The sequence below is a fragment of the Schistocerca cancellata genome, chromosome 3 (assembly GCF_023864275.1).
Source record: "Schistocerca cancellata isolate TAMUIC-IGC-003103 chromosome 3, iqSchCanc2.1, whole genome shotgun sequence".
NCBI lineage: Eukaryota > Metazoa > Arthropoda > Insecta > Orthoptera > Acrididae > Schistocerca > Schistocerca cancellata.
Window position 1 is genome coordinate 603,247,765 of NC_064628.1, and position 13,649 is coordinate 603,261,413.

The following is a 13,649-nucleotide window of genomic DNA, read 5'->3' on the forward strand; positions in this document are numbered from 1 at the left end:
AGACAAAGTTAATATAAATCTATGATCGCTCATAGTGGCTCGAAACACATCACGACCAATTCCATCATTAGCAAAAATAGTCCCACAACATTTTGGTTATTATATTTCATTACTCCAGATAAATGAAGCAGACCTAGAAATCTTCTCAGTGCTATTATATCCAGCGGCCTTATGAATGCTGGTTGAGGAGCTCTGTATTTGTTTGACATGTCATGTATCTTGCCATTTGTATTGGTGAGTGTTAGGTGTAATAAATTTTCAGTAATGAACAATTCCCAAGCAGATAATATGTTAGTTGACTCAAGCGTTTTTGCTAACGTCTAGCGCCTGGAAGGCGACTAACTGTATTGTGAGCACGGGTAAGAGTTGTAGGAGGAGCTTCTATTGATCACTTGTAGCACTGCTTTCTCCAAAAAAATATTTGTCAGCGGAGGGCCTAACACAAGCCTCTTCATCTGACGTTTCACAACTACTTTCTGATGTAACTTCAGAGGTGGAATCACGATCATTCAGTATAATATAAATTCATCCTCATCTGCTGTGCTCTCGTCATCAGATTGCAAAAAACGCAGGATCATTCAACATCCTTTCCAACTCGTCATCTGTATATGACTTCGATGATGCCATTCTGAAGAATAATGCAATCATATTCACATAACCTTATTTTTTAAATTGACGTTATCATCGAAATTTGGCTCTTGTCGAAGTACTCTAAGACTTCAGTCGCGTGAAACACTAATTGAGATCAAGAAAAATAACTTACGTTAATACACTGGTGGGGTGTTCTGAGATATCTTTCTCTTTATCTCAGAAAATATTACCGGAAACATCGCATCCCACACTCCCCGTTAAACGGAAACATTTCACTGGGGACAACCAAGAACACAGGCGCCATCTATTGTTCCGCTCACATGCTATGTATTGTATTCATATCGACTGGGTTTCTCCAAGACCCAACTACAGCAGTTTAGGGTTAAGTACTGAAACCAGGTACAAATGTATTATTTCCTTAAAGTAATAGAGTGCTGTAACTGGAACTTTTTATAACAGTTACAAATGACACTGAATCTAATTTGAATATTGACGTTTCGATTCGAAATTTAGATTTTAGTAAGTAACTTGGAAACTAATGAATGTTGTCACATAGTTTTTTTTTTTTTTTGAAACTTAGGCTGTATTCGAAATTTCATCTTTCTGAGTCTAATATTTAGCGCCTTCAAATTTTCATAAAAACGCCGATTTTGACCAAAATATCGCACCGATCAAGTTGAGACTTGTAAGTTTTGATTGTGCCGAGTATTAACCGAGTGAAAGCTGCTAAGTCTTGGGAATAAGCTGATACTGTTAACAAGAAACGATAGTAAAGAATATATAAATTGAGAGGGTAATGTCAAAATAGTCGACTATTGAACAGGGGTCGACAAGAAGTTTGAAAACTTACACCACTTATTGCCAGAGCACCCCGTTTCTGAGCCGGCCGCGGTGGTCTAGCGGTTCTAGGCGCTCAGTCCGGAACCACGCGACTCCTACGGTCGCAGGTTCGAATCCTGCCTCGGGCATGGTTGTGTGTGATGTCCTTAGGTTAGTTAGGTTTAAGTAGTTCTAAGTTCTAGGGGACTGATGACCACAGATGTTAAGTCCCATAGTGCTCAGAACCATTTGAACCATTTGAACCCCGTTTCTGAGCCAAAAATATCCATTCAGAATGGGAAGTGTTACCCCAAAACATAATAGCATACGACATAAGTGAATGAAAATAGGCAAAGTAGACTAATTTTCGTGTCAAAAGATCACTTACGTCAGATACCGTTCGAATAGTAAAAATGGCAGCATAAGTCTTTGAACAAGATCCTGAACGTGAGCTGTCAACGACAGTTGACTATCTTAACACTTACAAATATAAACTGTTTAGTTTCACTAATCATATGCACGTTATGTGAAATAAATATCGGGTTTTGTTAAATTGTGTGTTACAAACTGTAAAAACTGAGTCTTACCGTGATTTATCGTTAGTTTAGTTTTTCCAAGTCATGAACTCATGTAATGAACTGAACTGTTTGAAACAGAGCCAATTTGGCACACAAAATCATTTACTACCAAGATAGCGTTATCAACAAACAGAAATATTTTACAATTACCCATAATACTAGTGGGCATATCATTTACATAAATTAGGAATAGGAGTGGCCGCAACATTGATCTCTGTCCTCCCCCCCCCCCCCCCCCAATTTGTCTGTACTCCACTCACAACCTACATCACAGCCATTCTCAACACTATGAATAATGACCTTTTGCAGTCTGTTGTTAAAGTAAGAGATTGTGACCTATTCCTCGTATTCTGGAATGGTCCAACTTCTGGAGAATATTTTGTGGCCAACACAATCAAACGCTTTAGTTAAATAAAACAATATGGCTAGCATTCGAAACCATTTGTTTAATCCATCTAGTACCTCACAGAGAAAAGAGAATATAGCATTTTTAGTTGTTGAACGACTTCTAAAGCCGAACTGTACGTTTCATAGCAAATTACGTGATATAAAATGATCAATTACCCTTACACCACAGCCTTTTCAATAACTTTAGCAAACACTGATGATATAGAAATAGGTCTAAAATTGTCTACATTATCCCTTTCTCCTTTTGTATAAAGCGGCTTCACTTCTGAGTACTTTAATCGTTCTGGAAGCTGAAAAATTACAAATATGGCTAACATGTGCAACCCAGTACCTCAATATTCTGCTATGCACTCCATCATATACATGATAGTCATTAGTCTTCAGTGATTTAATTACTGACTAAATCTCCCTCTTGTCAGTATCACAGAGAATTATTTCAGACATCAATCTCGGAAATGCATTTTCCAAGATAGTTACATGACTGCCTGTAGAAACTAAGTTTTTATTTAATTCACCTGCAATGCTCAGGAAATGATTGTTAAATACTGTTCATATTTCTGACTTACCAGTAACAGATATATTTTTACTATGAACTGACTTTATTTCATCGAACTTACGCTGCTCACCAGACACTTCCTTCACAACTGACCATATGAATTTAATTTAATCCTGTGAATTAGCTGTTGTATTTGCATACTACATACTCTTTGCCTTCCAACTAACACTTTTAAGCATCTTACAATACTGTTCCAAAACATTTTCAAATGTGTGTGAAATCTTATGGGACTTAACTGTTAAGGTCGTCACTCCCTAAGCTTATACACTACTTAACCTAAATTATCCCATGCCCAAGGGAGGACTCGAACTTCCACCGGGATCAGCCGCACAGTCCATGACTGCACAATACTGTTTATAACGGACTACTGTAGCTTTATTGTGACTACTTCTAAATTTTGATATAATTCCCACTTTGTTTTACGTGGTATTCTTATCCCTCTAGTCCGCAACCCAGGCTGCTATATGCTGCTAGTACCACGTTTAAAACGTTCTAAAGGAAAGCAACTCTGGAAGGGCATGAGAAATGTGCTCAAGAAAGCGTTATATTTGTCATCTATGTTATCTGAGCTATATATATCCTTCGAGTTTTCTTAGTTAACGAGGTTTAAAAAACTCTCTCTTGCCACTGGTTTAGCTTTCCTACATAGTTTGTAAATATATGTGACATCTGTTTGAGTACAAAAGACTTTTAGTGTTAAAATTTGTGCATCATGGTCTGAAAGGCCCTTCACCCTTTTCCTAAGAGAATGCCCAAGCTTTGTACAGCATTCATATTCATAAAGGATCCTACATCTGTTCCGTTATTTACTGGTGATATTGATATTGCCCTATATTTGGATGACCATAAATCCCTATCTTATTTCATTTTAGTGACCCCCACTATATCTAGATTGAACTACTGCCTTTCTCTTTTCAGATTTTCTTTCTCAAGACATTCAAACTTTTGATATTCCATGTTCCGACTCATAGAATGTTATCCTCTTGTTGTTAATTTCATCGTTTCCTCATGAATATATTACCTTACACTTGGCAGCCCCTCCTTTAGATATGGAAGCGTTTGCCAATGGAGAGATAATCATGGCAAACGTATTTTCAGCTCCAGGCCACATGTCCTATGGATATATCTTATGTGAGATATGGAAATGTTTGCCAATGGAGAGATAATCATGACATAGGTATTTTCAGCTGCAGGCCACATGTCCTATGGATACATCTTATGTGTCTTTGATGCAATGATTTTTATTTCTTTTTGCATTCTTTTGCTATTGCTCATTCTTCAGCCTTTTAGGGGCAATTCCTTTTAGGCTTAGTTTACCACCTGAGGAGTTACAGAATGCCCTGAACCTCTATTGCCCCCTCCACTCTTTTTGACAAGGTCATTGGCCGAAGAAGGTAACCTCTTAGGCAGGAAGTCTTCGGCTACGACTGCTGATGCCTTTTATTGAAAATTTAAGTAGAGGCTGGGTTAGAACCCAGAACCCAGGACATTGATTATAGGTCCAACATATTAGCCATACCATAGGTCTTTCTAGATGACGATCAGTTTGGCTTTAGGAAAAGTAAAGGCACGAGAGAGGCAATTCTGACGTTGTGGTCAATAATGGAAGCGACTAAAGAAAAATCAAGACACGTTTACAGGATTTGTCGACCTTGAAAAAGCGTTCGACAGTGTAAAATGGTGAAAGATGTTCGATGATGATGATGTTTGGTTTGTGGGGCGCTCAACAGCGCGCTTATCAGCGCCCGTACAATTTCCCAACCTTTGCGCAGTCCAATTTCGCCACTTTTCTGGATGATGATGAAATGATGAGGACAACACAAACACCCAGTCATCTCGAGGCAGGTGAAAATCCCTGACCCCGCCGGTAATCGAACCCGGGACCCCGTGCTCGGGAAGCGAGAACGCTACCGCGAGACCACAAGCGGCGGACGAAAGATGTTCGAAATTCTGAAAAAAGTAGCGGTAAGCTATAGGGAGTGACGGGTCATATACAATATGCACAACAGCCAAGAGGGAATAATAAGAATGGACGACCAAGAACGAAGTGCTCGTATTAAGAAGGATGTAAGACAATGACGTAGCCTTCGCTCCCACTGTTCAAGCTGTACGTCAAGGAAGCAATGATGGAAATAAAAGAATGATTCAGGACAGGGATTAAAATTCAAGGTGAGAGGATATCAATGATACGATTCGCTTATGACATTGCTATGCTGATTGAAAGTGAAGAAGAATTACATGATCTTCTGAATGAAATGGACAGTCTAATGAGTACAGAGTATGGATTGAGAGTAAATCGAAGAAAGACGAAGGTAATGAGAAGTAGTGGAAATGAGAACAGCGAGAAACTTAATATCAGGATCGATGGTCACGAAGTGTATGAAGTTAAGGAATTCTGCAATCAAGACAGTAAAATAACCAATGTAGGACAGGGCAAGGAGGACATCAAAAGCAGATTAACTATGGCAAAAAGGCCATTCCTGGCCAAGAGAAGTGTACAAATTTTTTCACGGTAAATGATGACAGCCAAAACAGTTGCAGGATAAAGATTTATTAAAAATTCTTGAGCACGGTTTTGGTATATCTAAATATACATTAATCATAAGTAAAATACACTAAAATCACGTACTGCAATGGAGATTCATAAAACAATTATGGCAAAGTCTTCGTCGGTAGTTAAAAAATCATCTCCATTTACTTCTGATGACGGTATATTTTGATATACCGAAACTGTGGTCAAGAATTTGTAATAAGTCTTTATCCTGCAACTGTTTTTGCTGTCATCATTTACCATGGAAAAATCTGAACAGTTGCTGTTTCTGCCATGTTTAAAATCTTAAAATCTAGAAGTCTACTAACTTCAATTATCGACCTTAATTTGAGGAAGAAATTTCTGAGAATGTACGTCTGGAGTACAGCATTGTATGGTAGTGAAACATGGACTGTGGGAAAACCGGAACAGATGAGAAGCGAGACATTTGAGATGTGGTGTTACAGACGAATGTTGAAAATTAGGTGGACTGATAAGGTAAGGAATGAGGAGTTTCTACGCAGAATCGGATAGGAAAGGAATATGTGGAAAACACTGATAAAGAGAAGGGACAGGATGGTAGGACATCTGTTAAGACATGAGAAATAAGTTCCATGGTGCTAGAGGGAGCTGTAGAGGGCAAAAACCATAGAGGAAGAGACTGGAATACATCCAGCAAATAATTGAGGACGTAGGTTGCAAGTGATACTCCAAGATGAAGAGGTTAGCACAGGAGAGGAATTCGTGGTTGGCCGCATCAAACCAGTCAGACGACTAATGACAAAAAAAAGGAAGAAACATAATTCTGTACATCAGAAGCACTGCAATATCGTAAGTATTTTGTAACCTATTGCGATTTTGCTATAACATTGATCAATTGTTATAAATTTGCTATAATGTGGACTTGTATGGGAGCATGTTGACATGTATTTTCCAATGTATGACAGCATAAGCTAGCATTATCAGCAGAACATAGTGAGCGTTTTGTATTGCGAGATATAGTTAATACCCTAAAATAGAGTTGCCATAATATTTGCCTGACTTCCACAAGTTTGTGAAACTATACCTAGACTTGTTTCTTCCCTACACAAAAATAGATATTGCTATTGTTCATCTTGCAATTTTATTGAAGTGTCACTTAGAGTGCGCTGTGTGGCATCATAATTTTACGTTACCAGCAGAAGACGAAAGCCTCATAGTACAAGATAATACCCTAACACTGGTGTCACTATAATGTGTTTCTGGCTGAGGTATCAGTTTTACCCACAGTCAGGGGAATTTTTAATAAATTTAGAATTCTGAATAACACTGTTTACTTAAGTAGAGAGATGAAATTGTTGTTGTCAATATAATATTGTGAAAGTGTGTTTTGTATTGTTATAAAACAAATATTTATAAGTATTTGGTTTGTTTAATGTGTGGTATGTATATTGAACTAAGCTCATCAACAAACCTGTAAGTTGTATCAGTAATGCCAATAAGCAAGCTTTTCGTATTTCGGAAGGTAATATAGACACTTTAGATTTGGAAATATTTGATCATAAGGGCCATTGTTCCGTTGAAAGTATGGTATAGATGATAAATTTGCAATCAATAAATGCTGTTTAACCTGAAAATTTTACCAGAAGTCTTACTATGTGAGCTATGTATGTATATTTTTTAATCTCATAGAACAATTAAGTTATGATGATAGTGCTACAAGTGTTTTATACCCCAGATTGTTCTGTATTCTTAGAGATAATTTAACTTCCATTTATGATCATAAATGTGTAATTTTAGTTGTGTATTACAAGAAGCAACTTTCGTGTCCGGTAATCAAAATTTTTATTTATTTGATACATAATTTAATTTTGGTGCAAATATCGTTTTTCCAAATATCGAACTTTCATGGGTTTCATGTCTTTGCGAATAAACCTGTCAGTAATTTTCTTTGGCCACCTTGCGTTGGATGTAATCATTTTTTTTATTTTGCGAGTTATGAGGCTGTATTTGTGTGTTAACATAAAATGCAGTTGAAGCCATAGAACAAGTTAAGAATCTTGTGAGAACACCCTCTGTTTGCTATAGCTGTTTTTTTCCTTCTTCACGAATTTCGTCAGTTTATATCTGTTCCTTTATTAAGAAGGGATGACATGAAAACAGGGCTATGATTTTTACCAGACGATCCCATGATAGGTTTAGTAGCTGGATACTGACTTCAGAATTAGTGACTGTAATAGAATTTAGCTCAGATCGAATGATCAGGTATTAAGAAACATCTTACTTACACAATGGCGTAAGGGACTGGCTGGAAAACCTGTAATGTTATTGGAGAATATTAGCAGTTGTGTCATTGCGTTTTCAACAAAGGAATGCTGTGGCCGTGTTGTTTGCAACTGAAATATTTACGGAATAATTTGAAGGCGTCGCACACACAAATCCCTGAACTAAACCTTTAAGAAGAAGATGTTCTTAGATATTCTGGCTGTGAAATTTACACTAACAGCATTGACAATTTTTGTTAGCCAAATGCATCCTTTTGTTATTGGTATATAGTGACAGTCTGACAGACAATCTAAATCTGTAATGAGAAACATGGATAATTATTTAATGTGGTGATGATTAATGTTAATTAAATTATTAGAACAAATAACTGAATTCACTTACATGTATTTTAATATATGTATGTAAATGTTACACATTACAAAATGGCTATTGTACCTGTAATGGGAAAAGGGCTTGTGGTCATAATCACATCTAAAACAGAACTGTGTCTCCTTCATGATAGGGAGGGAGACCTAAAACCATCATTCATTTATTTAAACAATATGTATCACAGAAATCAGTTAAAGGTTCTTAAAAGCAGCTCATCGTTGTTTTATCGATGTTAGGGTGTTACATTGCCTAAAATGGTGCTTTGTCAGTTCGTCTTTGGCTATGTTATTTGTTTACATCTCATATTTTAGAGCATTATGATCCGATTTTAGTAAGATTTAGTAATTTAGAGAACCCTAGCAACATACTTTAAATCGGGAAATCTTGCAGACTATGTCAAAAATTCGTATACTGTAGTCACCATCAAGTAAGTCTAGATAAAATATAATAAAAGCAATATGAGACCATCAATATCATCTCTTATATTTATTCAGTGTAGGACATGATCGTTAGTTGATGCATTACTGACAAACTTGTAAAACATCACGTGCTGGTCGTTTGGTCTTGTACCATGACGTACCTTGTCTCAAGTAAATCACCACTCAAAGTGCCAATACCCTTTACATAGTTTCGTACATATTAAAGACCATTTAACAAAGAACAGACTTTCTTCCCTATGGGCCATCTTATCTATCACTTTGTTTAAACATGTTGCATGTAAAAGTTCCTATTTGGTGCTTTACCATTGCTTCTTGGTATTATTTAACAGTTAAATTTTTTGTCAGATGTAAGAGAGAGATGAAATACACTGATGTACTGACATAAACGTTTTTACAGACAGGTGTAAAACAGAGAGGGGAAGACGAAGTTTGCTGATGAGGCAGACTTTATGGTGCTTACTGATTTTTGACATTGGAAATGTAAGTTATACCCAGAACGTTTTATTTCATACTGTACACGCCCAAATAAGATGGTATGTTCATTAATTGATACATTTCTTATATTTGGAAGATATTGACCGACATGCTGCCAGTTAATGCAGATCTTGAAAAGTTTTTGTGTTGTAGATGGAAATACTCTAGTACTGTCAATATCATTTCATATTTTTGAACTTGGTATAATATTCAAATCATTTGGGTAGTTTTGAACATGGAACAATACTGAAAGCATTCATATATTTTTGAAATTTAGATTGTTAAGTACTTCCCAGTGTTGTGCAATATTCAGGTGTGTGTGTGTGTGTGTGTGTGTGTGTGTGTTGATGATGATGAAGCGAAATTATTTCACACCTGAAAATACTTTGTTGCACCATGAAGGTAAATTTTTAACATGACGCAAAATTCACATTGTTCACTATAATAAGGTTATAAACTGCGCTCTCTTGCTTATTTCCATATCGCCCATATTCATTGGAAAGATGACTGCTATGTTAGTTGTATTTAGGTATCGTTTTTAGCGTGCGAGCGATAAGTGCTATTTTGATTACCTAACCCACTTCTGAACAGAAAAATTAAGAGGCCCCCACAGAATTTCATATTTTCATGTGTACAGCAGAAGTTATCGTGGTTATTCTGTTTGTTTTATGCCTACAGCTTTGGATTAGGGAAACAGATAAAAGCGGAAAGTGCACCTTATCGATGCGGTTGTAATGATTCATTGCATCCATAACATGACGTATTTTAAACCTTAGTAATGTCTCATTATTTCTTTGTTGCAGGGACAACATGAAAAGCCAGCACAGGAGGTGGAACATGATGTATAGGGATTGTAGAAGAAACAGACTACGACATACAGCTATCTTGTCATGGATGTACTGCACATAATCTGACACAATTCTGTCTCTCTTATCACCTTTCCTATCGTGGCATCAAAAATCAATTACGGTAAAATATAAACGTACTATAGGCAATAAAATTTTTCTGTTTTAAAACAGTTACCACTGTACCAAATACTAAAGTATGTATCATAACAAAATAAATTTAGCTAGACTGTGCATGGACTGATTTAAAGAAATTATACCAATTTGCAACAGAAGTTAGGATTAACAAATTTGTCATAGCAAAATGCATCCATACAACGGTAACGTGACACCTCGTAATGAATGTCAGAGCTGAGCAATTCTAGGAGTATGTCTTTGTATATTTATTATATGACGTGTACTATTGTATTATCTTTTTCTAAACGGTGGACACTTACAGAAACTCTTATAAGCTGTGGTTAGGTTGTTCAGGACGGCAAACTGGTTATTTACTAAGATGGGAAAACCTGTCCAGAAATTCATTGCTTGGACGATGTAGAATTTCAAAGCTGAGAGCGGTAGTGTCAGAGTTTCTTGTGACTGTGTTTGGTATTTTTATTAGTTATCCAGTATTTTAACGCTCCTGTTAAAAGTGGACGAAAATTCTCATGTTATCGCCGAACTACCTTGCTACAGTGGGAATGAAATTCTGACATTGCTTATCCATACTTCACCAGAGAGACTTTAGAGGAATATTAGCTTAATTTATTGTTTATGTATATGACACTACTTACTTTTGTAATTACATCTGTATATATCATGAACCTAAGCCAGACAACTGGGTCAGGGTCCAATACCAGCAGTATCCCGGTTACTGTGGGGTGAAGACATATTTAAGTTTGCATACACCACATGTACTCCAAAACCAGAAGAAGAACGTCTTGGTGTAATCTATTTTATGTCGAAGTGCTCTGTTCTGGCTACGAGGTGTGTAAGAATAGCAGTGAGACAGACAACACTGCAAGTGATCTGGCAACACTGCATTGTTGTACTAGTGTGGACCGGTGTGATCACCCCCTTCCAGACGCTCAGTCCGAGTTTCAGCTCCGTATACACCCATCACATGATTTTTGTGAGCGCCATCAGTGAAGTTGTGTTTTTGTTGTATTTTAAGGAAATGGAACAGTTGTCCTTAGAGCAACATTATGCCTTCAAGTTTTGTGTTAAACTTGGGAAAACCGCGAGCCTGATTTTGAAAAGTTAAAACAGGTATAAGGGGAACATTCGTAATCGAGCACACAAGTTTTTCGTAGGCACAAATCATTTTTGGAAGGCTGAGAACTCGTTTAAGATGAACCTCGCTCGGAGAGACCGTCAACTGCAAAAACCGACGAAAACGTCTAACTTGTGAGTGCTCTTGTAAGATTTTTCATCCAAGACAAACTGTCAGCCAAATGTTTTACAAAGATGCTCTTGAGAGGCTCAGGAAAAGAGTGAGTCGAATGAGACCGGACATTACAGACAAATGAATACTGCAACATGACAACAGCTCATGTCACACGGCCACTTCCATCACGGATTTTTTTTTAGCTAAAAAAGCATTCCTGTTGTTCCACAGCTCCACTATTCACCTGATCTGAGTCCCTGTGAAATATTCCAGATATTCAAAAAATCTTGAAATGTGTCGTATTGGGACTCTGGAGTACATTCAAAAGATTGTAACCGATATTATAATGCTCTATCGGTTGAAGCTTTACAGTCATGTTTCAAAGACTGAGAGCAACAACTCCGCCGGTGTATAGCTGCCGAAGGGAACTGCTTTCAACGGGACAGTATTGTCGACTGAAGAAAAATAAAATATGCGGTGCATAAAACAACAGTCTTATTATTTTTCTCATTAACCTCGTGTACACTGATCGCCCAGAACATTATGGCAACCTGCCTAATAGCTGTCATGTCCATCTCAGGCACGGATAACGGCGGTGAAGCGTCGTAAAATGGAAGTAATGAGGCCTTGATGGTCACTGGAGGTAGCTGGCACGTCTGCACACCCAAGTCATCCAGTTTTTCAAATTCCACGGAGGGGGCGATGAGCTCTGATGCCATGTTCAATCACATCCCAGATGTGTCCGATCGGTTTGAGATCTGGCAAGTTGGAGGCCCAACTCATCAATTGGAAAATTGCTACTGTCTTCCTCGAACCACTTTACTGGCCTTGTGACACAGCGTGTTATTTTGTTGAAAAAATGCCATTGCCGTCGGGAAACTTAATCGCCATGAAGTTGTGTACGTGGTCTGAAACCAGTGTACGATACTCCTTGGCCGTCATGATGCCTTCCACGAACTTCACTGGACCCAGGGAGGCCCACGTGAATGTTCCCCAGGGCATAACGGAGCCGCCGCCAGCATGTCTCCGTCCCTCAATACAAGTGTCAAGTAGCTTTTCCTCTGGATGACGACGGACTCCAGCCCTCCCACCGGCATGTTGAAGAAGATGTCGCGATTCGAGCTTTAAAGTCTGCTACACAGCATAACAGGCAAGGCGACGAAGTGCTACCAACATACTATGCACAGGCGTGAATTTGAAAAACCATCCGAACTTTTTCAGTTTGTTTTCAATCATGTGTAAGACTATATTAAAGCTGATTAGTGTGTTAAACACAATACGTAAATATAAGATATAAATGAAATAAGAAACGCTAGTTAGTATGAACTGTACTAGTAAAAATGAATTTCAGCTAATCGAGATAAAATAACTGTCTTAGTAAGACTAAGTACCCCAGATCGTTACGAATATTATGCCCATTCGGCCGCGAAACGGTCTGTATCAACGTTAAGACCACTCATACAGGATTACCGTTGCTGACCTACCATGAAAGTGTGCAAATTTAGCAATGTCTGAAGATTCATAACGAGATTCAGTTAGAATTCATTCAGTGCCACATTTAAGTCAATTCAGTGATTGACAGAAGCGCTAAAAGTAGGCAGTCACAAGTATGAAATTCTACAACAGTGCATAGTATGTTGGTAGCACTTCGTCACCTTGCCTGTTATGCTGTGTAGCAGACTTTAAAGCTGTGCAGATCAGCATAACGAAAAGGCGAGGGGTCTCGCTCCTTTTGTTGACGACTGTACATCCAGAAACGTAGGAAAGAACCTGGCCACTCCAGCAGCGGACTTGTTGGACAAATACAGGTCAAAGTCTTAAAAATTCCATTTATATTCGGCTACAAGCAGTAACACTACATGCATAAAAGCGACATAGGGAGCGTGGTCAGCCCCAGAGAGACGACTGCAAAGACACAGTCATGGGCAATCCTTCTAGAAGACCAGTGAGTCATAATATCCTCAATACCGGTGAAAAATCGTACCAGAAATTGTCTCTCTGTGAGTGCGCTTTTTATCACTAGAAGTCCGCAGCAGTTTGTACACGATTGTTAACAGGACGGTACCGAGCAACGAAAAACTAGCAGGTATGCATCTCATCATTACAGACTCCTTCAACACGTGCAGTGAAGCAGACACTCTGGAGCACAAGATTTAATGTAGAACAGTCACAGACATCTGTAAAACTTATAAACCAATACTGAGCCTGCTAAACAGAAACGTACCGAAACATTTCGCTGCAACAATCATCACGACACGACGTGGATAATCGACCATCTATCACCTGTGACACACTGAGAAATTACAATTTGTATGGAGCAAATACAAAAACACAAGTAAAATGATAGGTGGTGGTTCTCAGGATGATAGATTTTGATGTCAATTGCTGTTTAAGAGTTTCTGCAAAAT

At 38.0% G+C, this 13,649-nt stretch overlaps 1 long non-coding RNA gene across 2 annotated transcripts in view; it reads left to right on the top strand.

Moving 5' to 3' along the window:
* Positions 1–13,649, top strand: part of LOC126176841 (uncharacterized) — a 49,377-nt gene that overhangs the window by 18,412 nt on the left and 17,316 nt on the right. The window contains exons 2-3 of one of the 2 annotated variants that reach the window (XR_007535675.1): positions 8,954–9,036; positions 9,834–9,999. This is a non-coding gene — a long non-coding RNA (uncharacterized LOC126176841). Of the gene's footprint in view, positions 1–8,953; positions 9,037–9,833; positions 10,110–13,649 lie in introns of those variants that run through there. The other variant, XR_007535674.1, reaches the window with a different exon arrangement.